Here is a 24,523-nt window from a genome sequence, read left to right as displayed (position 1 = left end):
TGGCATCCCACAGTTAAAAACACTGACCCTGAATTGTTTCTCTCTAGAAGAACTGCAGGGACAAAAACGGAGAAGAGACTGAGGGAAAGGAGGTCCAGTGACCAGGCCAACTTGGGATCCAGCTCAGGGGAGGCTCCAAGGCCTGACACTATGACTGATGCTATGGTGTGCTTACAGGCAGGAGCCTAGCATGGTTGTCCTCTGAGAGGCCCAATAAGCAGCTGACTGAGACAGATGCAGATACTTACACCCAACCAATGGACAGAAACCGTGGACCTCTGTGGTTGAATTAGGGAAAGGCTGGAAAAAGCTGAAGAGGAAGGTAACCTCATAGGAAGACCAGCAATCTTTTTTTTTTAATTTTTAATATTTTTTTATTACGTATTCTCCTCAATTACATTTCCAATGCTATCCCAAAAGTCCCCCATACCCTCCCCCCCACTTCCCTACCCACCCATTCCCATTTTTTTTGGCTCTGGCATTCCCCTGTACTGGGGCATATAAAGTTTGTGTGTCCAATGGGCCTCTCTTTCCAGTGATGGCCGACTAGGCCATCTTTTGATACATATGCAGCTAGAGTCAAGAGCACCAGGGTACTGGTTAGTTCATAATGTTGTTCCACCTATAGGGTTGCAGATCCCTTTAGCTCCTTGGGTACTTTCTCTAGCTCCTCCATTGGGAGCCCTGTGATCCATCCACTAGCTGACTGTGAGCATCCACTTCTGTGTTTGCTAGGCCCCGGCATAGTCTCAAAAGAGACAGCTATATCTTGGTCCTTTCAGCAAAATCTTGCTAGTGTATGCAATGGTGTCAGGGCTTGGAAGCTGATTATGGGGTGGATCCCTGGATATGGCAGTCTCTAGATAAGACCAGCAGTCTTAACTAACTTAGACCCCTGAGAACTCTCAGACACTGAGCCACCAACCAGGCAGCATACACCAGCTGGTCCAAGGACCCCCTAACACATAAACAGTAGAGGACTGCCTGGTTTGGCTTCAGTGAAGGAAGATACACCTAACCCTAGAGAGACATGAGGCCCTAAGGAGTGGGGAGGCCTGGTGGAGAGGTGGGGTTGGGGGTTGAGGACATCTTCTTGGAGATGGGGGAGGAGGAAGGGGATGTGGAACTGTGGGAGGGTGGACTGCAAGGGGGTAAGGACTGGACTGTAAAAAAAATAAAAGTAATAAAAAATAAAAAAAATTGGCATTTACTTGTAAGAAAAATGTATAGAAAGAGAGAGAGAGAGAGACAGACAGACAGAAGAAGCCACAGTCTCACAGTAGACATCTTGCTCTGCTCCTCTGGCTCTTGCAATCTGTCTGACCCTTCTTTTTCTTTGTCCCCTGAGCCTTAGGTGGAGGGGATCTGTTTAGGATGCACCAATTGGGGCTGGGCACCTCACGGTTAGCAGATTTGTTCTCTAAAATTCTAAAAGAAAGCTGTGGCTTTCTTTGATGTTGATAGATCTGCTTTAGAAAGGGGCTTCGTGATGAGGGTTGAGAGCTACACTTATCTGTGGTTGTAAGGAAGTGCGTTAGGAATGCAGGTGGGGATTATGGGGGCTTCTCAACTGCTCGCTCCTTTGCCCATCACATCTCTCTTTACCACCCTCCACCCATCTATCTTCAAGTCCTCCCTTTCCCTGGCAGCTTCACCCTCCCTGCCAATGTCACCATGCTGGCACCACTTGCCAATTCTTTCCAGAAAGAATGAGACTGCAAGCACAGCCCAGTGGTCACTTTGTCATCGATGGTACCATTCTTCCATGGCACTATTAGACTAGACTTCATGCTGTAATGACACAGTTTCTATTTGAACCCACTGGGGTGGCTCTTTCTAATTTGTAAATCATTACACGCGTTCAGCCATGAGAGTGAATTTAAAACGTTTGCAGCTCTTCTTGGATGAAAAAAAAAGTGAATATCCTTTAATGAAATACACAAAAATGACCAAGTTCAGAATATAAGTCCAGTCTCCTTTGGTATGCCATTCCAGTCCTCCAATCAAGTATCTCTTTGGAGGAGAAGATGTTACAGTCAGGGATGGACAGGCAGATGGCTCCATTGGGGAAGGACTTGCCATGCAAGCATGAGGACACGTGTTGGATCCCTAAGAACCCATGTAGACAAACCATCAGAGTAGGTCTGTAATCCCAGAGCTGGGACGGCTGAGACAGGAGGATTCCAGGGACTCTCTGGCCAGCCAGCCCAGTTGAATCAATGTGTGTTAGGTTCACTGAGAGGCTCTGCCTCAGAAAAGACGACACCCAGTAGCAATTTTGTGTTCTCCACCCACATGTAAACACACATGCCCACAGGCACGCATGCGTGCACATTCACACTCACACTCACACATATCCTCCCGTAAAAATGTTGCATCTGAAAGTTTGCATTGCCATGGCTGACCTCTCTCAGGCTCCTGCTGAGTCTTTGCTGTTTAATCTCTTGTAGAGTCCTTTTCCATAAAAATCACCGTTTAGACTCACTTGGCTCTTAGCCCTGGACGGCCAATGTAGAAACTGCTTGGGTCAGTGAAGTAGGATGCAGCCATCGACCATGAGTTTGGATGTATGTTCATCTTTGATTTCATGGAAGTAAAGGTTCTCCCTGAGATCAACTTAGCTCCCATTCCCAAGCTGTGCCTGCCTGCAAGCCTCTAGCTTGGAGTAACTGTGTAGCCTTCTAGAATCTTCTAGTTAGACATTTCTGGGCCTGCAACCCAGGAGCCTGTAGTTTGGCAAGAATGGGTCAATCAGGGTGAGTAGGGTTGGAGTTAGAGACCCATAGTGCTTGGTTCAAACCCCGACTGATGCTCACACTATGAAGAGACTTCTTACTCTGGTTGTTAGTTAACCCCCTGTGCCTTTGTTTCTGGATAAGGCAAATGAGGTGCCACCTTGCAGCGCTGATGTAGCAAAGGTTTGGGGAACTGGGGAGATTTTAGGAGGAGAAGGAGAAAGTAGGCAGCTCAGAACAGTTGTTACACAGTCAAAGTAAGTCCTTCTGTGTTCCTGGCTTTCAGGGCCTCCCTGAAGGTCAACAATACAACCTCTCCACCTTTGATATCTATAGCATCCCTCCTTTGTTCTCTATCCAGTGTTAGACATGTATGAGAAGTGTCTCTTGGGTCCATAAAGTGTTGCAAGGAGCCTGGCATTTGGCTTGCCCATGGAAGCATTCTGTGCTGGGCCTTAGATAGAGGCACCACTGCTGGGCTGTGTGTTTGCCATGCTGCTGGGGTGCCCGAGCGCTGCCTGCAAGCCGCCCAGGGATGGAAGAACACAGTCTATAACAGGGGTCTGCAGTCCGTGTTTTCTCTGGTGGGAAATGAGTTCTGGGATGGTTGCCATGACTCCCAGGCTCCTGTATACCCAGGCACTGTTGGGAACATGGGTCCATGGTCTGTGCTTTTCCCTCAGGACATCTAAGTACCAGGCAGGAAGGGGAAGGCAAAGCTTGGGACAGGGATGGGACCTGGTTTGGTTCTGAGTGAGTGCCAAGAGTATGGAGGGACTGAAAGAGAGGGAGGAGGCCTCTTCCGGGAGATTTAGGCATGGCTCTTAAAGATGGAGTGCTCCTTCCCTGCAACCAACCCCACCCCGAGATCCTTGATGAAAGAGATGGTCCTTGCTTGTCCAAACTGCTTTATTTGATGGCAAATGTGAATGCATACACCTTACTCAGGGTGAACCAGGGATTAAATACCCTTTTCAGGAAGGGATGCCCAGGAAGGGAAGCTCATTGGCTAAACACTCAGGCCTATGTAGCTTCCTCATTAGCACAGAGAACTCCAGGTTTTTATGCTACAGGACTGATTGCCATGGTTCTCTCAGTGGGGTATCATGGTTACATGTTTCAGATCAGGTAGTTTGGCACGGAGCTGGTTCCATTCGTGTTGTTCTCAAATCTGAGGTTTCTGGAGGTCTGAGCCTGCTCAACCTTACCAGTTCTGTCTGGTTGCACGGTCCACTTGCCCCACACACCATGGGATCTTTCATGAGTTCCTGTTCCTCGTCCTGACTCTGAGGGCCTTCCTTGCTTTCTTCTCTCACTCCACATGTATCTGAGGAAGGCTACCTGTGACCTCCCACACGACCAGCTGCATTTCTGCTCTTGTCCTATCTCACCCTCATGAGGCTGAGACAGGGGCTATGTCTAGAACACGTGTGTGTCAGGCACCTACTGTGACCAGAGTCTAGAGGAGGCAGAACCCACGAGTTCTCCAGGAAACTTGCTTTCCCTGTCTTGCCTCAGTTTCTCTGCTGTCCGTGTTATCCTTGAGGATGGGAGATAATCTAAGCCTGTTTTTCGCCACCCTTGACATCATCTTGGCATGCTTATGCTCTTTGGAAACTGGGAAAGCTGCTTACCTCTCCATGCTGTGCTAAGAGGAGAGGTCAGTCTGGGAACCCTAGACTGATATGTCAATGGCTGAAGCCCAAGATCAAGGGGCTGGATTGTTCTATCCTATTGAGGTTCCCTTCATGCTTGCAGGTGGATGTGTCTTTACATGGCAGTGTGTAGAGGGGGAGAGTGCAAATTGAAGAAAGAAGGGAAGAGAGGGAGAGGGGGCGGGAGAGGATGAAAGGGAGGGGGAGAAGGGGAGAGGAAGAGGGAGAGGTATTTGCATTGTTATAATTGATTGCATGATTGTAAGGATACCTTAGTGATCTCTCAAGAACCCTGTCTATACATATTGCCATATTGTCGCATTGAGGCTCCAGGGTCTACATTTGGAGAGAATACAATTCACCATGGGCAGGAAGTGCCCATGGCCACATCAGGCTCAGGTGCTCACTCCAGCACCCCTTATCCTTTCTCCCTGAAGCTCCTGCCCAGTAGCTGTCTGTAACCCCCCCCCCCACACACACACACACTCATCAGTATTTGGATTCTGTCTCTGTCTGACATCTCTAATAAAGTGCCCCACTTTCAAGTCAAATCCAACCAGTAGACGTGTCTATTCTGGGAACAAATATGCTATGCATGTTTTTATTTGAGTCACTAGACCATATATCAAAAGATGAATAACCAAGAGAGAAAACCATGGTCACAGCTGAACCCTGCTCCTCTGTTGGCCTTTGAACTTGAAAGATCAAAGACTCTGACTACATGTGTCACTTGAGAGTTTTAACCCTCTGAAGGCTAGGGAAATGGCTCAGTGGGTAAAGGACCTGCTGAGCAAGTATGGAAACCCTGGGTTCGATTCCTAGAACCTGCATTAAAAAAAAATGCTAGATACGTGCTCTGAAGAGGTAGAGATGGGAGGGGGAGGAGTCTTTAGGCTTGCTTGCTAGCCCAGCCCATTTGCAGTCTCCAGTCCAGTGAGAGACCGTACCTCAGAAAACAAACTGATAATTATCGATGTGTGACAGCTCAAGTCATCCTCCTGCTTCTACCTGTATGCACACATATGTGAAAACACACACGGACTGAATTAGCTATCCAAGGCAGCAACAGAATCTGTATAAGCCAGATTGCCTGATTTTTTTTTTTTTTTTTTTTTTTTTTGCAATGCTATTCCAGGTCAGAAGAGACTCAGGGGGAGGAGGGACCCTGTTCCCCGAATCACTCCTCGGCATAGTCGTGACAGAGAGTGAGTCACAGTCTCTCCATCTCCAGGCTGGGGGCGTATGTAGCTGAGCTTAATTACTGAGCCCTCAGCTGTGGTCAGCAGCCGGTGGCACCCACCTCCACAGGGGTCTATTCTGACACACAGCAGAGCCACATGAACATGGGTCACAGGGGTGTCCAGTAATGTTGACCTCTCCTTGAGGAAACCCTGCCTCAGATATCAACCCCCTAGGTCTCCCTACCACTTCTTTCTGTGCATCCTCAGCTTGGCCGTCACCCTGTGCTGCTTGGTAGAGATGGGTTTGTCGTGTTGCGGCTGCAAGCCTACACATTCTAGAAGCCTTCTGGTCCCAAGCACATACAGCCCCTATATACAGTAGTCTTGGCTCAGTTTCATTAGGGTGGTGACTTCCCTGAGTTCTCTCTAGTGCCACCCATGATGGCTTTTAGGGTACATCTTGCTGTCCAAGAGTTTAGTAGGATAATGGGGAGGACTTGCTGAGCTGCCTCCGGGCGCTACAATGAATGCACATCAGGACCACATGTGTGCTGTGCTGCCGCAGGGAACGACAGAGCCCGTAAGGCTTAAGCAGCAGCATTGGAGACACAGTCACAGTGTCCCTTCTTTTCATGTTTCCCCGGGCTTCTTTGAGGGTAAGCAATGTGCTTCAGCCATGGAGCCTGCTCAGGCTTAACCTGGCTTTCTTCCTCATTCATTCCTAACTGTCACCCACGTTCTTCAACAACACTGCTCAGCCTTTTCTTGGTTGGTCTTTGTTTCATCACCTCTTTCTGTGGCTGACCCTTGCCATGGAGACTAGCGTTGAAAGTGGCCCTCTAAGTACCAGTTTGTGATTGGGCTGATTTGGAGACAAGGCCATAGGAGAAAGAGGAGGGGGCATGCCTTTCTCTTTGTCTGGTGCTGTCTTGGGGAACAGCATCTCCTGTCTTGAATTAGACAGTTGCAGCCATTGGACCCAGTGAAGTGGAATTTAATAAGAAAAACAAGTTGGGCTTTTCTACAGCTGCTAGAAGACTGGGTGGCAGAGCCTTACCCCCTCTGTACCCAGAGCAGTTCCATGGTCAGGTGACATCATGGTACAGGTGTCCAGTCCCATTCCGCCACTGGGGTATGTGTGGCTTAGGTAGAAGAAAGACAACAGGGGGTTCCGTCTGGCTGAGGGTGCCAAGTTAGCACCCAGCCTAGAGCTGGTCTCTAAACCAGAACTTCATCCCCCAGTCTCTACCTTGTCTCATCACACCCTTTCCTTCGTTTCCAGGATGATGAACTAAAGGCCGCTGTGCAGAGAGAGCATCACCTGAAGCCCCTGGAAAGGCCTTCCCTCGAGGGCCCGGCAGCATGACCAGGTAATAACACCATTGCCACCTCACCTTGGGATTTCTCCCAAGGGCCAGGGAGGAGCCACAGGGAAGGAAGGGCTTATGGAATGGACAAACTCTCCCCAGCCAAATTAGCCTGAAACCTTGGTCTGCCAAAGCATCCACCACAGTCTCTCAAACATGAGCCTCCATGTAGACATCTACCAGACGCCGTGCTGGGAGCCCACACCAGAGCAGCATCCCGACGTCTGTCTGCTTCTGCATCCTTGGCTCCTCACCTAGGGTGGGGATGCTGGCCGGGACCCAGCTCCACACCTGGCCTCCATAGCTGCTGGAACTCATGCCAGGCTACTGCCTTTGCTCACTGAGATGCCAAACGCTTTGTTAATTAGCCCCGCTCCCTCCCTGCTTGTCATCCTGCCCCACAATCCCCAGAGCAGATGGAGTGATCTTGGTTTCTTCAGTGAGCTCCCGCCTCTGCCACCCATGAATACACAGAATTCTGGTGACCTTGTGTGACCTTGGTGTCTACCACTCCTCCTCATTCACCAAGTTTTAGACACCTCAACGTTTTTTGCAACTTGGAACTTCAATCTGGTCTCAGCTCCAAATAGTTTCTGGGCTGAGAAGGTCTTCCTTTCTCCTTTTCCCAAAGCCCCAGGCACTGATGCCACAAAGTGTTTCCCCCCAAAACTGCCTGTCACCACCAGCATGAAAACTCTCCTATGGGACCTTGTCTTACCTGGGTTCTATGTCCTTCAATCTGTCAGTCTTTTCGCCCTTTGACATAGCCTTTCTGCTCTGCCTGTCTGTCTCCTCTGGTCCGCTCTTTGTGGTCACCTCCATTGCTAAGGCTCCAGTATGTGGAGTGCAAAGATTTCTGCACTTAAGCCGTGGATTAGTGCTTTTGGGTTTTAGTTTTTCAGAGTCAGTGTTTTACTGTGTATATCAGATGGTTCTAGAACTCACTATATATCCCTGCTTTAACCAGATCCAGAGTGACAGGCTTGCACAAGGGCAGCCATTAAAAAGTCTTTGTTTTTCTTTTCAGTTTGGGGAACGAAGCCTAGGTCCTGCTAGATAAGAGCTGTACCATGGAGCCACACCCCCAGGAGCCACACCCCTTGTCCCAACTGGTGGCTTTGAGCTGCAGATTTCGAAACTTTGCCTGACTGTATTAGACAGAATAGTGAAGCTCTGTTTGACACCTGTGTTCCAGCCTTTCCATTTAGTATCTTTTTAAAATGTGGTGTTTGGACTAAGGTTATAGGTCTGTGATAGAGCATTTGTCTTGTATGTAAAAGGCCCTCAGAACCACACAAAAAAGTTTGAGACCAGAATGACAGCTCAGTGGTTTAAGAGTGTGAACTGAGAAAGGACCTGATTGGGTTCCCAGCACTGATGTCTGTGGCTCACAGTCTGTAACCTGTCGCCCCCTTCTGGTTTTGGTGGGCATTGCACTCACATGTACACATAAACTCACAATTAAAAATAATATCTTTAAAATGGGGGGTGGGGGTGGTTTCCCCCCTCAAGAAATTGTAGTGTCCCTAAGAGTAGGGATCCCTGAACATAGCTGGTGGCAACTGGGCAGCCAGTGGGAAAAGTAGACTGGGGGTCCCTCCAGAATTTAGCTATGACTATGTATCATCCAGCAGTCTCTCTTGGGGGGGGGGTGTCTATGCTCTTTTAATGGCTGCTGTGGTAAAATATTCTGTCAAAAACAACTACAGAGAGAGGGTTTATTTTATAGTCCACCGTTGGTTGCAGGGAGAGTCACCACGGCAGGAGTCTGAGGCAGTTGGATACATTGTATCCACAGCAAAGCAGCAGAGAATAAGAACTGGGGTCACACCAGGGGTGGAGTCTGAAGGCAGCTGGTTACATTATATCCACAGCAAAGCAGCAGAGAATAAGAGCTGAGGTCACACCAGGGGTGGGCTCTCTTTCTCCATTTCACACAGTCCAGGATCTGCCTAGGGAAATAATCCCTAGCCATATATCTCCAGCCAGAATCGAGATGGGGCTTCCTACATCAGTTAACCAAATCAGATTATCCTCTACAGGTTTGGGCAGAGGCCCGTCTCTCAGGTGATTCCCGATTCTGTCAGGTTGACAGTTAACATGATCACAGGGTGTATAGCCAAACTAATCAAAATCAGGGCCTCAGACCTGCCTTTGTGGGCCCAGGGGATACGTTTACAGTGGCCTCAAAGCTGGAAGGAACCCACAGAGCACCCCCACCCCCGCCGCCATGATGAGTAGACCCACACAGAACTCACAGGCAACCCATGTTGGTTTTTCTTAAAGACCAGAAACATCTGCTCCTGCTGCCTTCTCTGCGTATCCTTTTAAACAGGCTTTGAGGTACTGAGTGTACCTCCCCCTCTGCTCTGCGGGGGGGGGGGGGGCTTGTCAGAGGAACCTGGTGACTCACAGGGTACAGATGGTAACAGTGCACTGGCAGGGGTGTGCCCAGACCTTTCTCACTCCTGTACCAGCCTGACTGGGGTTCTGTTTTCTGTTCATCCACAAACGAAAGACCATTCCAACTCGAGCTACAGCAGGACAGCATGACCTTGGGGACATCAGGGCAAGCCAGCCACCATAGGATGGATACTGAACAGTCAAGCTTTTTACTTGTTTGCTTATTTGCAGACTTGGGGTGGAACCATGGACCTTGTGAATGTCTACCACTGAGCCACACCCCAGCCCTCTTTTTACTGTTCCTCTTGAGACAGGTTCTCAGGTTGCCCAAGGTGGCCTCAGCCTCATTCTCTCTCCAGGCAGCCTTTGAACCATCAATCCCCTTACAAGTTTCTTGAATAGCTGCGATCATAGGCCAGGCTTTGGTTGTATTTAAATGAGGTCACTGGATTAGTCAGCTCTGAGACGGGGGAAATGGAGTGGTGGGTGGGTGTCCGAGGCCAAGGGAGAAGAGGTTGGGAGTCATTGTTTAAGGGGACAGAGTTCTGGACGTGAGTGACAGCCACGGGGGTGGGTGTTGGGGCGGGGAGAAGCAAGCTTGCTCAATATCATCAAACTTGAAAATAGTTGAGATGATGTCGTGGATATTTTAATCACGTTTTGAAAATGAATGTGCTTCTCAGCTACTGCCCTTTACCTTGCTCCTGTCAGCCTCTGTTCTTCAAAGCAGCTCTGGGAAAAGACTCCGAGACACCCAGGCACATTTACAGGAAGGACCAGCACAGGAGGAGGCTCAGTGACCTTTTTAGCCCCAGTTTTAATTGACAGTGACATTTGTTTTAAGCATCAGCTACAGAACAGGAAGGCTGGAGGGGAGCTGAGCCACGGGATAGCTTTATTCCTATTTCTTGAGTCACTGCCCACTCTTGGGGGCCGGTCCTGTGTGTTTCTGGGCAAACCAGCCCTCCCTTAGAAGCAGGTGTGGACCCAGCCTGAGGCAGCCTCTTTGCCCAGCCTCTGGGATGAGCAGAACTCAGCTCAGCTTCATGTTTTCCTTAAGGTCAGAGACTTCTGGGTCTCTTCTCAGCATTCCCTTTCAAATAGGCCTTTAGGGAGCTGGAACGTTAAGAGCACTTAACGTTCTTGTAGACCACCTGCGTTCAATTCCCAGCACCCGTATCAGGCAGCTCACGATCACCTATCACCGAGATGTCTGACGCCTCTGGTATCCGAGGGTATCTGCACTCATGTGTATATTCTCACACCCAAACAGACACACATACATGTAATTAAAGTTATAAAAATGAAATCCTTGACTAGGCTCCTAAGTACCCAATGAGAGTACCTCCATTCTGCTCTGCAGGGATGTCAGAGGAGCCTGGTGACTCATGGGGGCCCCCCAGACAAGAACAGCAGGCTGGCAGAGATGTTCCCAGATCTGTCCCGCCCCCTTGCCAGCATGGCCAGGCTCTGTTCTCTTCCCAGTTCTGGGTGAGCTAGCTTGCAGGCTGAGAGCCTTCCACGGGAGACAGCAGCTCACCAGCTTTCCCGTGGGCTGAGCATCTTGTGTCCTCGGGTAGCTGGGAAGAGTGGAGTCCCAGGACAGCATTAAATGTTACATCTGATTCATAGCAGGCAGGGCCTTGTCAATACAAACCTGGCTTCCAGGAAGACTTCAGGAGGCCTGTCAACTCCAGGTCCCTTCTTTACCCAGAGGAGTCAGGCTTCTGATTGAGGCAGTGTGTTCAGGAGGTTACTCTATTCTTTCCTTCATTCTGGCTTGGAGTTACAATCTGGCTTTTAGTAGCCCCTAGGAAGAGAACAGCATTAATTATGGATAGAAGGCTCCAAACCCTTCCTGAGCTTAAGCAGAGCTGATAGATACCAAGCCAAGGCCCAGATGTGGTCCAGACCATTAAACACTGGATCAACGTCCCCCTGATGGACAGTCTTGCAGAGGAGGAGCATCAAGCCTGGAAATCTGGGATACAGTACCCCGAAAGCCCTCCGTGCTCTGAGGCTTGCAAAGTCACCTGTTTACTGATCTCACAAGCTAATTCTAATTCCTTCCTTGGCTGAGCTAGACAGTGCTATGAGCTGCCCCCAGGCAGGACAGCTGTTCCACGGCAGGTTGAGGTTTGAGACTTTGTTTGCTTTGGGCAGCTGTAGCTAAGTGTGGTGAGCTTCTCTCTGCCAGGCACCTCTCGGCTCCCTCTACGACCAGCTGTGAACCGGAAATGTTCGAACAGGTACCCAGAGGCCGGCACTGCCAATTGAGCTTTGTCTGCCTCATGGGGCAAGCATGCAGGCCTGGAGGTGCCAAGCCCTCCCCTCCCAAGCCTAGTATTGTTATTAGTTAGTCTGTATGTAGCCCAAGGGCTTTTGAGCTGCATCCTGTAAATCCAGAGGCCCTGTTGGTAGAGTCCACATCCCACTCTAGAATAGCAGCATGAAAAATGATGGCGTTAGTTTAATTGAGAATATTATATAGAAGTTTATGAGGACGACAGACAGACATTTAGGATTTGGTAGGCTAAGGAGAGAAAAGCACAAGACCCCCCCCTCCCGCCCCCCCCCCCCCCCGTTTTTATCTCCCGGTTTCAGAGACACTTGTACATGCTGGGATCTGGAACATCTCATGTTTGGGATGAAGGAGAACTATGTGGTCTCTGGCTATCTGGAGCCCATGCTGTCTGTCCTGGAGAGGTCTCTTTGGGTGCCCGCCTTCTTGCTTTGAATACTTCTCCTTTGCAGGAGGCAGCTTGGCTCAGTCCCCAGGAGAACATTCTAGGCCGAGGGCATCTCTGAGAGTAACACCGAGAATGTTAAGGGGTGCTTTATAGTTGGGGGCATGTGGGCTGTGAGTCTCACACCTTTGTACAGACACACATCTATCCATCCCTGCATTCTCATCCCTCCCCACCACCACCACATACATACACACCATGCGCTGGACTCTGCTGGGCCCCTGTGAGCCAAGCATTCTGGTGTGCCCGGGCTTCTGCCAGCCAGGCCACTTCTACTCACTAGGCCCTGAAGTGGGAACAGGGTTCAGAAGGCTTGCATGTCAACGTAAGAGGTCTGTGTCCCTCCCATGAAACCAGTGGCCACTTGATAGCACCCCTTTCTGGCCTGTCAACTCTAGGTCCCTTCTTTACCCAGAGGAGTGGGGCCTCTGATTAAGGCAGTATGTTCATGAATACTTACCAGAGGAGTGTCCTGACTAGGGCAACTAACGAGAGAGGGACCTAGATGAGGTCCTTCCCTGCTGAGCTGTGCCCTGCATGGGTGGTGGCTTCTGGCACAAGGTGACAGATTGTTCTTCCTTCTCTGAGCACTGTATCCTCAGCACGGCTGGAAGAAGACCAATCAGAACCTTCTTTACATCATTTTGTGCCCTCTCACCCATGCCACGCACTCCCCAGTGATAGCTGAGCCCAGTAACAATGCAGCCATTGTCACTGGGCTCAGGTATCACTGGGGATTACATGACACGGGTCTCTGAGTCCCAGCTGTAGAGTAAAGCAGAGTCCATGTCCTTGGTAATCAATGGAGGAAACTGAGTCAGAATCCTTATGAAATATGGGTGGTTACTGGACAGGGAGTCAGTAGATGTAGGGTGGGAGTTGGGGGTATGTTGGAAGTTGTAGTATGGCCTTTAGACACAGCAACAGAGGCTGGACTCAGTAGGACTCTACCTGAGGGCATGGCTCCAACTGGGAAGTAGGCTGTATTTCTACAAGTATAAGAGCTGGGGTAACTCCCTATATAAGTTGACATAGGATGCTGTCCTGGTACAAGCTGAAGCAACACGGGTGCTCTTTGGGGACAGTTATAATGACCTTGCAATGGGAGCCAGCTCCATGTAGTATCCTCACCCACATTGCAAGAGACCTGTAAAAAAAGAAAAATCAATGTGGCAAATTGGGAATGGGTATAGAGACAGGTGGAAGGATGAGGGTTCTATTACCATCTGTGGTCAGGGAGGCCTGCCAGAGGGGACTCTGCTCACTTAGAGAGCTGGGTAGGGATGGGAGTGGTGCATCATGGGTAGGCACACCTTGGCAGGTAATGGAGTCCCTAAGACCAGAGGCCAGGGTGTCCTCAGCGTGTGACACGCCAGGCCTGCAGAGAGATCTTGCAGAGGCTGGAAGATCTGAAGCGTTTAGGTTTTATTTTGATTTCCATGGAAACCGCAGGAAGTTTCGAGAAGGGAGGAAGCAGGGCTTTGGAAACATTTCAGAAAGCCTTAATGGGGCTCCAAATGAGACCAACTTCTGGCTTCTCAGAGCCCCCACCCCCACCCCCTTACTCTCTTGACAAGCGGGAACATGAACCATGACAGCTTCCAGCAAACCTGTGCCCTGGGGGTTGAGGTTCAAGTGTGAGGACCATTTGACTGAAATAGACCACGACATCTTCCAGGTTTGTTGCCAGAAGCCTCGGGTGACAGCAAAATGACTTGCATGAGCTCCTGAATACCAGTCGCCCCCATGACCCCTGGCAGCAGCCCTGGCAACCACCAGGGGTGCCATGTGTCTGCCCCCCTTTCCCTTGGAGTCAGGGAAATTGTCTAGCTAAAGGAAAACGTTCATCGCTCGTGAAGTCTCTAAGACAACGGAGAGCTTTGGAGGTAGAAAACAAGGCTTTGTGTCAGCTTGTTCTAACATTCTGGGAGGAAGGCAGGAAGGAAGCTAGAAGTCTGCCTTTGGGTTACAATGTGTTGTTTCCTCCTAAGAATGAATGAACGCAGTGTGGGGACTTCTCTCATCAGTGGACGCCCTGACCTGCTTTAGATAAACCACAAGAGAGACAGAGAAAGGGGTATGTTTGCCATTTCTGGGCAAAGGTTTTAAACGGAAGAATGAATACTTCTAGACAGTCCAAGAAACACTTTCATATCTGTTAGGATTCTCATGGTATAAGGGACAGGGAACGATTCTTATTGGCCCAAGTAACTTGGATAGAAAGATAAACAGCCTCAGGTATGGCTAGATCTAGGTACTCAAGCCTTTCCCTCTGTATGTCTTGGCCCCGTGTCTTTGTCATTGAGCTCATCCAAGATCTGTTCTTCTCTTGTGGTGGCAAATTGCACAGTAGGTATAGGCCTTACTCTCAATTTCCCAGGTCCACTAGGAAGAGAGTCTTTTTTTTACCAGGTTCTCACACACGGCTTACAGGAAGGACTTCCTCAGCCTATACTTATTACATGGAGAGAATTTCTCTATCTCATGGATAGAGTATTACCCATCTACCAGGACTGGGTTGCACTCCAAGTTGGAACCAATCAGTATGGGTGGATGAAGATAGGAGGGGACAAGAGGGATGTCACTTCTGGGTGCCAGGTGGCCCCCTGCCTTGTATGAACAAATCCAGGCAGTCTGCCCAGAGGAACTCAAGGCTCTTTGCTGCCCCAGAAGAGATCGTACAGGTGCTGGAGGGGTCCAGCGTGGTACCTACTCCCATTCTGGGGTGATGCTAATGGCCTCTGTGTTTCTGGTTCTTCTGCTTACAGGTGAAGGCTGAACATGCCTGGCTCTCCGTGGTGACCTGAGAGGAGAGTTCAATTCACTGTGTGGGAGAAAAGCCAGCTCCAAGCCAAACTGGAGAACTTGGAACAGGTCCTGAAGGTAGGTCCTTCATGTACAGTGATGATCCTACTGCAGCCAGCAATGGGGTAGGGGTGGAGGTGACAGCTACTCTTCCAGTGGGGAAGTAGCCAAGGGCTCAGAAACTTCTTCAAAATTCAGGGCACTTGGGGCCACATTTACTCTGTCTGTGATGTAAATGTAACAGTGGGGGGCATATTTCTGGAAGCTACCCCAACTGGACTGCGTGTTCCATCTCTGAGGTTGCTGAATGCGCTGAGCCCCATACACTACTCATGAACCATAGGGTGGGTCATGGCCAGCCCTACTGGTCTTTTGGTCATTTGCTTCTTTTCTGGTGTGGCCCTCATAGCCACATGTCAGATCAAGGAGCACTGTGGATCCAGAGCCAGTGCATTTGGAGACTCGAAAGAAGTGTATGCCCACGCATCTCTCTGGTGGAGATACAACTAAGCTATTCTAGGCAACTGGCTCCTCTCTGGGATTCTAGTTCAGGAGGCTCTGAAGAGAGAGAGAGAGAGAGAGAGAGAGAGAGAGAGAGAGAGAGAGAGAGAGAGAGAGAGAGAGATATATCTCGAACCAGATCAATGATTAAGCCATTGATGCCACCCACTGGGTCTTCTCCAGGACACAGGCTGCCCGCCACCTGGCTTACCTCTCTCTCTTTGTAACAAATAAAATGTTAGCAGATTAAACGGAGGGTGAGCCTTGAATCCTGGATATTTGGAACCTTCTCATGAAAGTGGCCAGGAAGGACAGTTTAGATGGGTCATTCTTGAAAGACCCCCAGGACTCACTTGGTCATGCTAGAGGCACCTTGGTTGGTATAGGAAAAGGAGCCACTAGAGGTGTGCCGAACCTCCTGCCTTGCAGGTCAGGACCGGGTGGCAAAGAATTATCCCATGCTAAATGCTGGTAGCACTGAGATCGGGGCTGTTCCTAGATACCATCTGTGCCAGCTAAGGAGCTGACATATTAGTTAAAATGGCAGTGGACACCTGGGTCCCTGTTTATATATATGGTTCTTACTTCCTTCAAAGCAGAATTTTTATTTGTTTGTTTGTTTTTTATTAATTTAACTTACTTTACATCCTGGTCACAGCTTCTCCTCCCTCGTTTCCCCGAAGTCCCTCCCTTTCAACTTCCTGATTCTGTTCCCCCCCCCCCTTTGTCCTCAGAGAAGGGGAGGCCTCCCATGGATATCAACCCACCTTGGCATATTAAGTTGCAGTAGGGACTAGGCACATCTCCTATAGAGGATAGACAAGGCAGCACAATTAGGGGAAAAGAATCCAAAGGCAGGTAGCAGAGTCAGAGACAGCCCTGCTCTAGTTCTTAGGGACCCCACATGAAGACCAAGCTGCGCATCTGTTACATATATGTAGGGGACCTGGGTCTGTCCCAAGCATGTTCCTTGGTTGGTTGTTCAGTCTCTGTGAGCCCTCATGTGTCCAGGTTAGTTGATTCTGTATATTTTCTGTGGTGTCCTTGACCTCTCTGGCTCCTTCAATCCTTCCTCCCCCTCTTCCACCAGATTCCCTGACCTCCACTTAATGTTTGGCTGTGGGTCTCTGCATCTGTTTCCATCAGGTCCTGGGTAAAGCCTTGCAGAGGATAGTTATGCTAAGGAAGGAAGAGTTGAGGGTCAAAGGTCTTGTGGGTAGGGTTGGTGCTCTTATCTCTCCATCAGAAGTCTTGCCTGATTACAAGAGTTGGCCATTTCAGTTCCATTCCCCTGCTGCTGAGAGTCTTAGCTAGCATCAACCTTGTGGATTTCCTGGGAGTTTCCCTTGTCCTAGGTTTCTGGCTAGTCCCAAAGATGCCCCCGCAACTGGATCCCTCCTGTTCCCCTCCCGACCCCTCTCCCACTCACTCCTCTCCCTTCATCCACCTCCGATATCTATTTTATTTCCCTTCTGAGTGAGAGTCAACCATCTTCCCTTGGGCCCTGCTTGTTAATAGCTTCTTTGGTTCTATGAATAGTATCCTGTGCTTTATGGCTAATACCCACTTGTAAATGAGTACATACCATATGTGTCTTTCTGAGTCTGAGTTACCTCACTCAAGATGATATTTTCTAGTTCCATCCATTTGCCTGAAAGTTTCACGATGGCCTTGCTTTTAATAGCAGCGTAGTATTCCGTTTTCTAAGTGTACCACATTTTAAAAATTCCATTCTTTGGTTGAGGGACATCTAAGTTGTTTCCAGTGTCTGGCTATTATAAATAGAGCTTCAAAGGAGAATCCTCATGAAGCTGACCTGACCAAATTGGGGGCGGGGTGGGTAGGCGGTGTAGACAGATGGAATGGATCACACAGTGTATTTTTTAAGACTCCAGTGAGAATAACACAAAAATGGATTGGAGTCCCTACTGTGGGTCAGGCCCCTTAGATAGGCTCCATTTTGGTCTGGATCCCTCCTGATTCCTATGTTTTAAAAATAATAACTGGCTGGTGCTGGAGAGATGGCTTAGCAGTTAAGACCAATTGCTGTTTTTACAGAGGTCCCAGGTTTGGTTCCCAGCATCCATGTGGTGGTTCATAACTGTCCTTACCTCTTCTAGTTCAAGAGACAGCTGGCACCTTCCTCTGAATTCTCTGGCACCAACCAAGCACAGAATGCCCATACATACATGCAAACAAAACACACACCTGTAAAACAAAAATAAATAGATGGCAAAAATATAGTAATTTGAAGCTTGGGGATCTAGCTCAGTCAGTGGCATGCTTGCTGTGTGAGCTTAGGGTTCCCCCCAAAAATCACATAAAAGTCCAGTGTGGCAGAGCACACCTGAAACCCTTGAACTGCAGAGGAAGGAGAACAGAGAAGGTGGGTGTGTCCCTGGAGCTTGCCGAACAGTAGTCTAAAAGTATCAGTGAGCTCTAGCTTAAGAAGAGACCCTGTCTCAAACAAATGAGGGAGAGGCCCCAAGATGTGGCTCAGCTGGTAAGGGGGCTTGCCGCCAAGCCTGAAAGCCTGAAAGCCTGAGTTTGATCCTTGTAACCCACATGGCTAAAGGAGAGGATTCCCAAAGGAGATCATTCTCAAAGGCTGTCCTCTCCCATCCATGCAAGCATGTGCCCTCTCCCATACAGCCCAGATCTGTGCACACATGTAAATAATAATAACAGCAACAGTAACAACAACATCGTGAATAAATAAATATGAAGATGGTGGAGAATCGTGGAGAAGGACACAGCATCTCCCAGAGTCTCACTTGGCGCCCCATCTCCATGGAGATCGGATATAAACAGAGATGTGAACCATTGCACAGTTCCCATCTTTTTGGAGAAAAGAGCCCTTGCTTACCCGGGATGACAAATCAGGAAGCCAGGAATGGATTTCCCTCCCTTGGAACGTGGGAGCTACTGAGCACCAGGGGTGGCTCTTTGGCAACATTGTCTCTTTCTCCGGAGGAGGCGTTCCTGTTTGGTTTCTGTTGCAGTGATGAATACCAGGACAAAAAGCAATCTGAGGGGAAAGGGTTCTTTTCATTTTATGTATCCAGATTACAGTCCCTATTGGGGACGTCTGGGCAAGGGCTCAGGGCAGGAACCATGGAAGAATGCTACTTACTGGCTCGCTCTTTAGGTCCTCAGCTTCCTTCCTTCTTTAAACCAGAATTACAGGGTGGCATTGTCCATACTATACTGGGTCCTCCTTTATCAATCAATTAAGACAGTTCTCTTTACATAGGGCCTGATCTGGGCTATCCCTCAGTTGAAACTCCTTTGAAAATCTCTCTTGACCATGTTAAGTTGATAGTAAAAACTCACAGGGCAGGGAGTCATGTTTGGGGAAGAACAACCAGCCAAAGGCAGCATGTGGTTCTTGAGGCTCTCTTCTGAACTGTGAGCAGGAAAGGGTGGGAGAATGCATCAGGCCAAGCTGAATCAAGAGATGTCTTAATGGTGGAAAGTGGAAAGGGAACCTGTGAGGTCTCCACCCCACCAAGCTCACGCCATTTAAAACACCATGAGATGCTGCCCATTTTCCTTTGTGGACAGTAGCTGGTTTAAGGAGACATCTACTCTCTTTCTGGAAATGCTGGATCCCGGGTGTCATCGTCAAAGAGATAGAACTATCACAGGGCTTCTGAGTGGGACCCACACAGCAAGATTTCTCAGTGGTACCCTGGCCTGTGAGGGTACTGTGTGATTACTCACAGATTCCACTGGGTAGGGACTAACACCCATACCCACACCCACACCCACAGGAATAGCAGGCTGACCAAGTACATGGGACACATAGTCTTCCTTGGTGATGGTGCTCAAAGATGCATCCCATTGACTGGCAGATAGGGTCAACAGGATGCATCTTAGAAATGTGCTTGGGCCAGGCAGTGGTGGCATACGCCTTTAATCCCAGCACTTGGGAGGCAGAGGCAGGCGGATTTCTGAGTTCGAGGCCAGCCTGGTCTACCGAGTGAGTTCCAGGACAGCCAGGCTACACAGAGAAACCCTTTCTTGAAAAACAAAAACAAACAAAAAAAAAAAAAGAAAGAAAGAAAGAAAAAGAAAAAGAAGAGAAAAGAAAAGAAAAAAAAAGAAAAGAAAAGAAATGTGCTTGAGATCTTCCCAAGCAGAGGGAGGATGTTTCCAAGGGAACGGAGGTGAGGGGGTATCATCAATATCAATAGAATAGGACTCCCACATAGCAACACAGAGTCTGAGGAGTTTAGATTATGTCCTCAGGATCATCTTGGGGTACCCAGTCTGTTTCTTACTATTCCAGTGATACCATGTGATGCACTGTTCCCAGGCTCAGTGGCTTAAAGCTGTAGCCATTCATTTTTGCTCTCCAGTCCAGGGGGTGTGAAACTGCTTCTTAGCATGACTGGCCTCAGCTGTAGGTCTCAGTGTCCAGCCAAGGCTGTCACTCATGTCTGGAGGCAGCCCAATGCAGCTCGGTTAGACTGCTGTGCTCTGATGGCCACCTAAGTTCTAGAGCTAGCTCCTGGCTCTCTGTCCTGTGAGGTCTGTCCAGTGGCATGGGGGACTAAGCAGGACAGGAGCAGACGTGTCCCCCACAGGGAGCAGCTTGAATCTAGCACAAGGCTCTGCCACCATGATCTGGAGGCCAAAGTAGGTTTTCTAGGCTGGCCAGGTTGAAAGGAATAGAGAGGGCATCCCCATCACCAGACACACAGGTGCAGTGGGATCCAGGCACCTTCAACATCATTTATCACATCTATTTCCAAGGGCTGAGTGGACCAGACAAGAAGTGGCAGTGGTGGCCATCAAGGTGAGGGGAGTTCTTGTTCTGGAGCTCAGATCCAGGTGGAGGCCATAGAAGCTGCTGATGGCTGGAGGTGGCAATAGGAGTCAGGATGTTACGGGGCTTGGGTATGGGTTTTAGCAGAGCTTAGGGGCCTCCCTGTGACAGGAACACTGGGGATGGACATCTGGACTTGGCAGTCACTTTGTGTTGGAAATAGTTCGTGGCGACCATGCGATCCTCAGTGCAGAGGACTCTAAGCTCACATTGGGACATCCCCACCAACCACTGTCTTCATGCACTAGTGGGTGGAGCATAAGGAGGAATTGACCCAGTCAGTCTGATGTGGGGAAGGAGATGGCAGGCAGGGGTGGGCATCTGTGTCTGTCAACGAGACTCATCAGTCAGGTGTCTGGTGGTCATGGTTGTCTGAATCCTCTGATCTTATAGCTCACACTGCCTTCCAAGTGTGATGGCGCGGACCCCGTGTTCAATAAGTGAAGGATGCCTCTGTTAGGTTTTACTGTTTGACATCAATCTATGGCTAATTGTTCCAATAGCCACATACAAACGCTGGCTTTTCTGTTTCCCAATACTGCTTTGCTGCTTGTCTTAAGTCTGATCATTTCATTTAGTTGAGGACAGTAGATGCTGCTTCCCTGATGGCCCCTGATGGGTTGGTAAAGCAGACAAGAAAACCAAGGCCCAGAGAGGCGTGTTCTTTACACCAGAGCACACAGCTGGCCACTGGCATTTGAGGGCAGTCTGATGGACTTTGCTTCTCCACCCCCTCCCCCCAATTCCTGGTCTCTGTATCTGGTCCTGAGGGTTGGGAACCACTGCTGTGGGGATGTGAATTGTGCCAAGGGGAGCTTTATCCACACTTGTGGGTGACAGTGGCACAAACCCTGGTTTTCAGATGGAATAGAGAAAGCTAGACAGAAGAGTGGCTGGCAAAGCCCAGAGAGTGCATCTTGATTTTTCACACAGTATTTATTTACTTTACATGCATAATGTGTGTTTATATGTGTATGGACTCGTGTGTGGAACATGTAGTCAGGGGACAATTCGATGGGAGTTGAGTTTCTCCTCCTACCACGTGGCTTTCAGAAACGGAACCCCAGTCATCAGTCTTGATGGCAAGTGTCTTTATCTGATGAACAATCCCAGCAGCCATAAGGACACTTTAAAAAAAATGTTTTATTTATTTAATGTATGAGTGCTTTGCTGCATATCCATTCTCCTGTCTGAAGAGGGCATCAGATCTCCCTATAGATGGTTGTGAGCCACCATGTGGTTGCTAGGAATTGAACTCAGGTCCTCTGGATGAGCAGCCAGTGCTCTTAACCACTGAGCCATCTCACCAGCCCCCCCCCCCAATAAGGACACTCTTAAGGGTCTGTACCTACTTCCTCTCCCCCAGTTTGAGATACTAAGCTACTTTTGGTGAAAATAGATCCCAATTTTTTAGACCTCTTGTGACTCATTGTGGAGAGTAAATCTGAGGTATAGGTGGGATGGGAAATCATGCACACTGAACACAAACAACCCACTATGTTCCTTCCCATGGCTGAAGAGGCAAACTCAGAACCTGCACACACATGTGCATGTGCACAAAAGAAGCATGCCCCCATTACCACTATGGTATAACAGAATCCCCAGTGTGATTTCGCAAGCCATCACATTGAAGACCTGCCAAGGGAAGCTGTGCTTCCTTCATGCCTCTGCTCCATCAGGACACTCCACAGCCCAGGACCACACCTCCACAGCCCAGGACCACACCTCTGATTCCCAAGGAGGAGAGAAGGGGATAGCTCAGCTAGCTCTTGTGTCTGCATCTTACAGCAACCATGCTACTTCAGGAGGTTGCTCTTGACCTTTGTAGGCAACTTAAGCATCACTGTTAATCTTGACATCCAGCTATAAATAGCATTGCTTTCAAAATAAATCCCACCACAGGCAGGCTGGAGACTGGTGAATTCCCCCTCTATTGTGTTGTAATTGGTGTTGTTTTTGGATGGTAAGGCTTCCATGTTGTGTAGAATGAGATCCTCCAGGAACTAGACATGGCACTGGGTAGATACTGCCTTTAAGGAACCAGGGCTTTTAGTTGCCCTTCAAGGGGGCCTATACCATGTATATGCTCAGGGATAGCCAACACTGTGACCATGGAGACAATGTTTTTGATATTTTTCTATTGCTATGATGAAACACCTTGACCAAGACAACTTACAGAAGGAAGGATTTACTTGGACTTACAGTTCTAAAGGGCTCAAGAGTCCATGATAGCTCCAGGAACAGAGGCTGGGAATGCACACACCAAGCAGAGAAACCAAACTCAACGTAGTAAAAGTTTTTAAATTATCCAAGTGACATAATTCTTCCAACAAGGCCACACCCCAAGCTTCCCAAACAGTGCTACCAACCAGGGATGAGGTATTCAAATGTCCTGTGTGGAACATCTCATTTTAAACCACCACAGATGCAATGTGTGAGACAGTGAGAACCGCCCTTCGGCAAGATTCCATGGCTACCAATTTGGCCATTCTTCATGTTCCAGTCTGTGTGGCAGAGGAGCAGGGAAAGAGGCTTGGTGGGCAGGAATGACTTTGTGGCACCATAGAGGCATTTCATACTATGGGTAGGATCCATGGGAGACTTGCAAAGTGGAGGACACATAAGATTAGAATAAGATCAGGCCAGGGGACTAGAATTGGTTCAAATTCTGCTCTGGCTATGGGCTTCCTGTATTAGCTATTGTTCATGTTGCTATGATAAAAAAGAAAAAATCTGGAGGAAGCAGCTTAAGGGAGAAATGGCTTATTTTGGCTCATGGTCTGAGGGGCTTCAGTCCATTATGGTGGAAAGTTGTGGTGGTAGGCAATTCTATGGAGGCAGGAGCTTGCAGCTAAAATTCCTCACCTCCTTGCCTCTCAGTATAGAGGGAAGCAGGGAGTGGTGGATGTTGGTGCTCAACTTAACTTCTTCTTTACCTCTCTCTCTCTCTCTCTCTCTCTCTCTCTCTCTCTCTCTCTCTCTCTCTCTCTCTCTCTCTCTCTCTCTCCGTCTCCCTCTCCCTCTCCCTCTCCCCCCTCGCTCTTTCTTTTTTTTTCTTTCTTTTAGAGACAAGGTCTTCTATAGCCCAGATTGGCCTAAGCTTGAGGATGGACTTGTATTTCCAATCCTCTACCTCCTGAGTATTGGGATTACAGATGTGTGATATCATACCCAGGTCCATATACCCATGGAATATACCATACAATGCAGAGGACAGAACCCAGTGCTTCATACATGCTAGACAAGCATGCTATTAACTGAGCCTTCATTTCTCAGCTTCCCTTTTTATTTGTTTGCTTATTTGTTTGTTGAGATAAGGTTTCTCCACGTAGCCATGGCTGTCCTGGAACTTACTTTGTAGACCAGGCTGCTCCTGAACTCACAGAGATCCACCTGCCTCTGACTCCCGAGTACTGGTGTTAAAGGTACACGCACCCCCACAACCCATGGGATGGCACTGCCCATGTTCAGGATAAGGTCTTTCCCTGTCAATTAATTATCTCTGAAAATACTCTTAAAGCCATGCCCAAAGAGTGTCTCTCAGGAGATTCTAAATCCAGTTGACAGTAAAGATCGAGCCATGCAGAGATGGTGTCTTGTTCCTCCTTGCCCATGTCGTCAGGCTGAGCACCAGAGAACTCCCTGTTCTTCTTAGTCTAGTCATGCCCCTCTCTCCCAAGGCAGTGATCCCAGAATCTACCGGCTGTTTGATGGGTCCTGAGAAAAGAAACCTCTTCCATGGTTCATGCACAGCCTGTGTTTCGCTGTGTATTTCAGAGACTTGCATGACCTGGGTAAAGTTGTGTCCTGCAGCATGGGTCATGACTGCCTTGGCCAGCATGGAAAGCAGACTCCTCCTTTTCTGTCCACGTCTCAACTCTCCCTCTGACCTAGGGCTGGCTGTTAGATGCACAAGATTCTCAGTCCCACCACGTTCTGTCACAATTGTCCTTGGGCATTCTGCTTACCTGGATCCGTGAACTTCAACTTCAAGAACAACACTCCTCTTTCTTCTTCTCTTTCCTCTTCTCTTCTCTTCTCTTCTCTTCTCTTCTCTTCTCTTCTCTTCTCTTCTCTTCTCTTCTCTTCTCTTCTCTTCTCTTCTCTTCTCTTTTCTCCTCCCCTCCTCTCCCCTCCCCTCCTCTCCCCTCCCCTCCCCTCCCCTCCCCTCCCCTTCCCTCCTCTCCTCTCCTCTCATCTTCTCTCTCTCTCTCTCTCTCTCTCTCTCTCTCTCTCTCTCTCTCTCTCTCTCTCTGTGCGTGCACACGTGTGTGTATGTACATGCACACGAGGGCACA

General features: G+C 49.0%; 1 protein-coding gene across 8 annotated transcripts in view; it reads left to right on the top strand.

The window, feature by feature from the left end:
- Positions 1–24,523, top strand: part of Rimbp2 (RIMS binding protein 2) — a 192,179-nt gene that overhangs the window by 97,319 nt on the left and 70,337 nt on the right. For all 8 annotated transcript variants that reach the window (XM_029478015.2, XM_029478008.2, XM_085837207.1 and 5 more), the window contains 2 exons: positions 6,854–6,941; positions 14,857–14,971. The gene's annotated coding sequence lies outside the window, so the exon portion shown is untranslated. The remainder of the gene's footprint in view (positions 1–6,853; positions 6,942–14,856; positions 14,972–24,523) is intronic.

The sequence above is a fragment of the Mus caroli genome, unplaced genomic scaffold, assembly GCF_978045245.1.
Source record: "Mus caroli unplaced genomic scaffold, Mus_caroli_1 scaffold_4, whole genome shotgun sequence".
NCBI classification, from domain to species: Eukaryota; Metazoa; Chordata; class Mammalia; order Rodentia; family Muridae; genus Mus; species Mus caroli.
The sequence above is the reverse complement of the archived record's forward strand: the minus strand, read 5'-3'. Positions and strand labels throughout refer to the sequence as shown.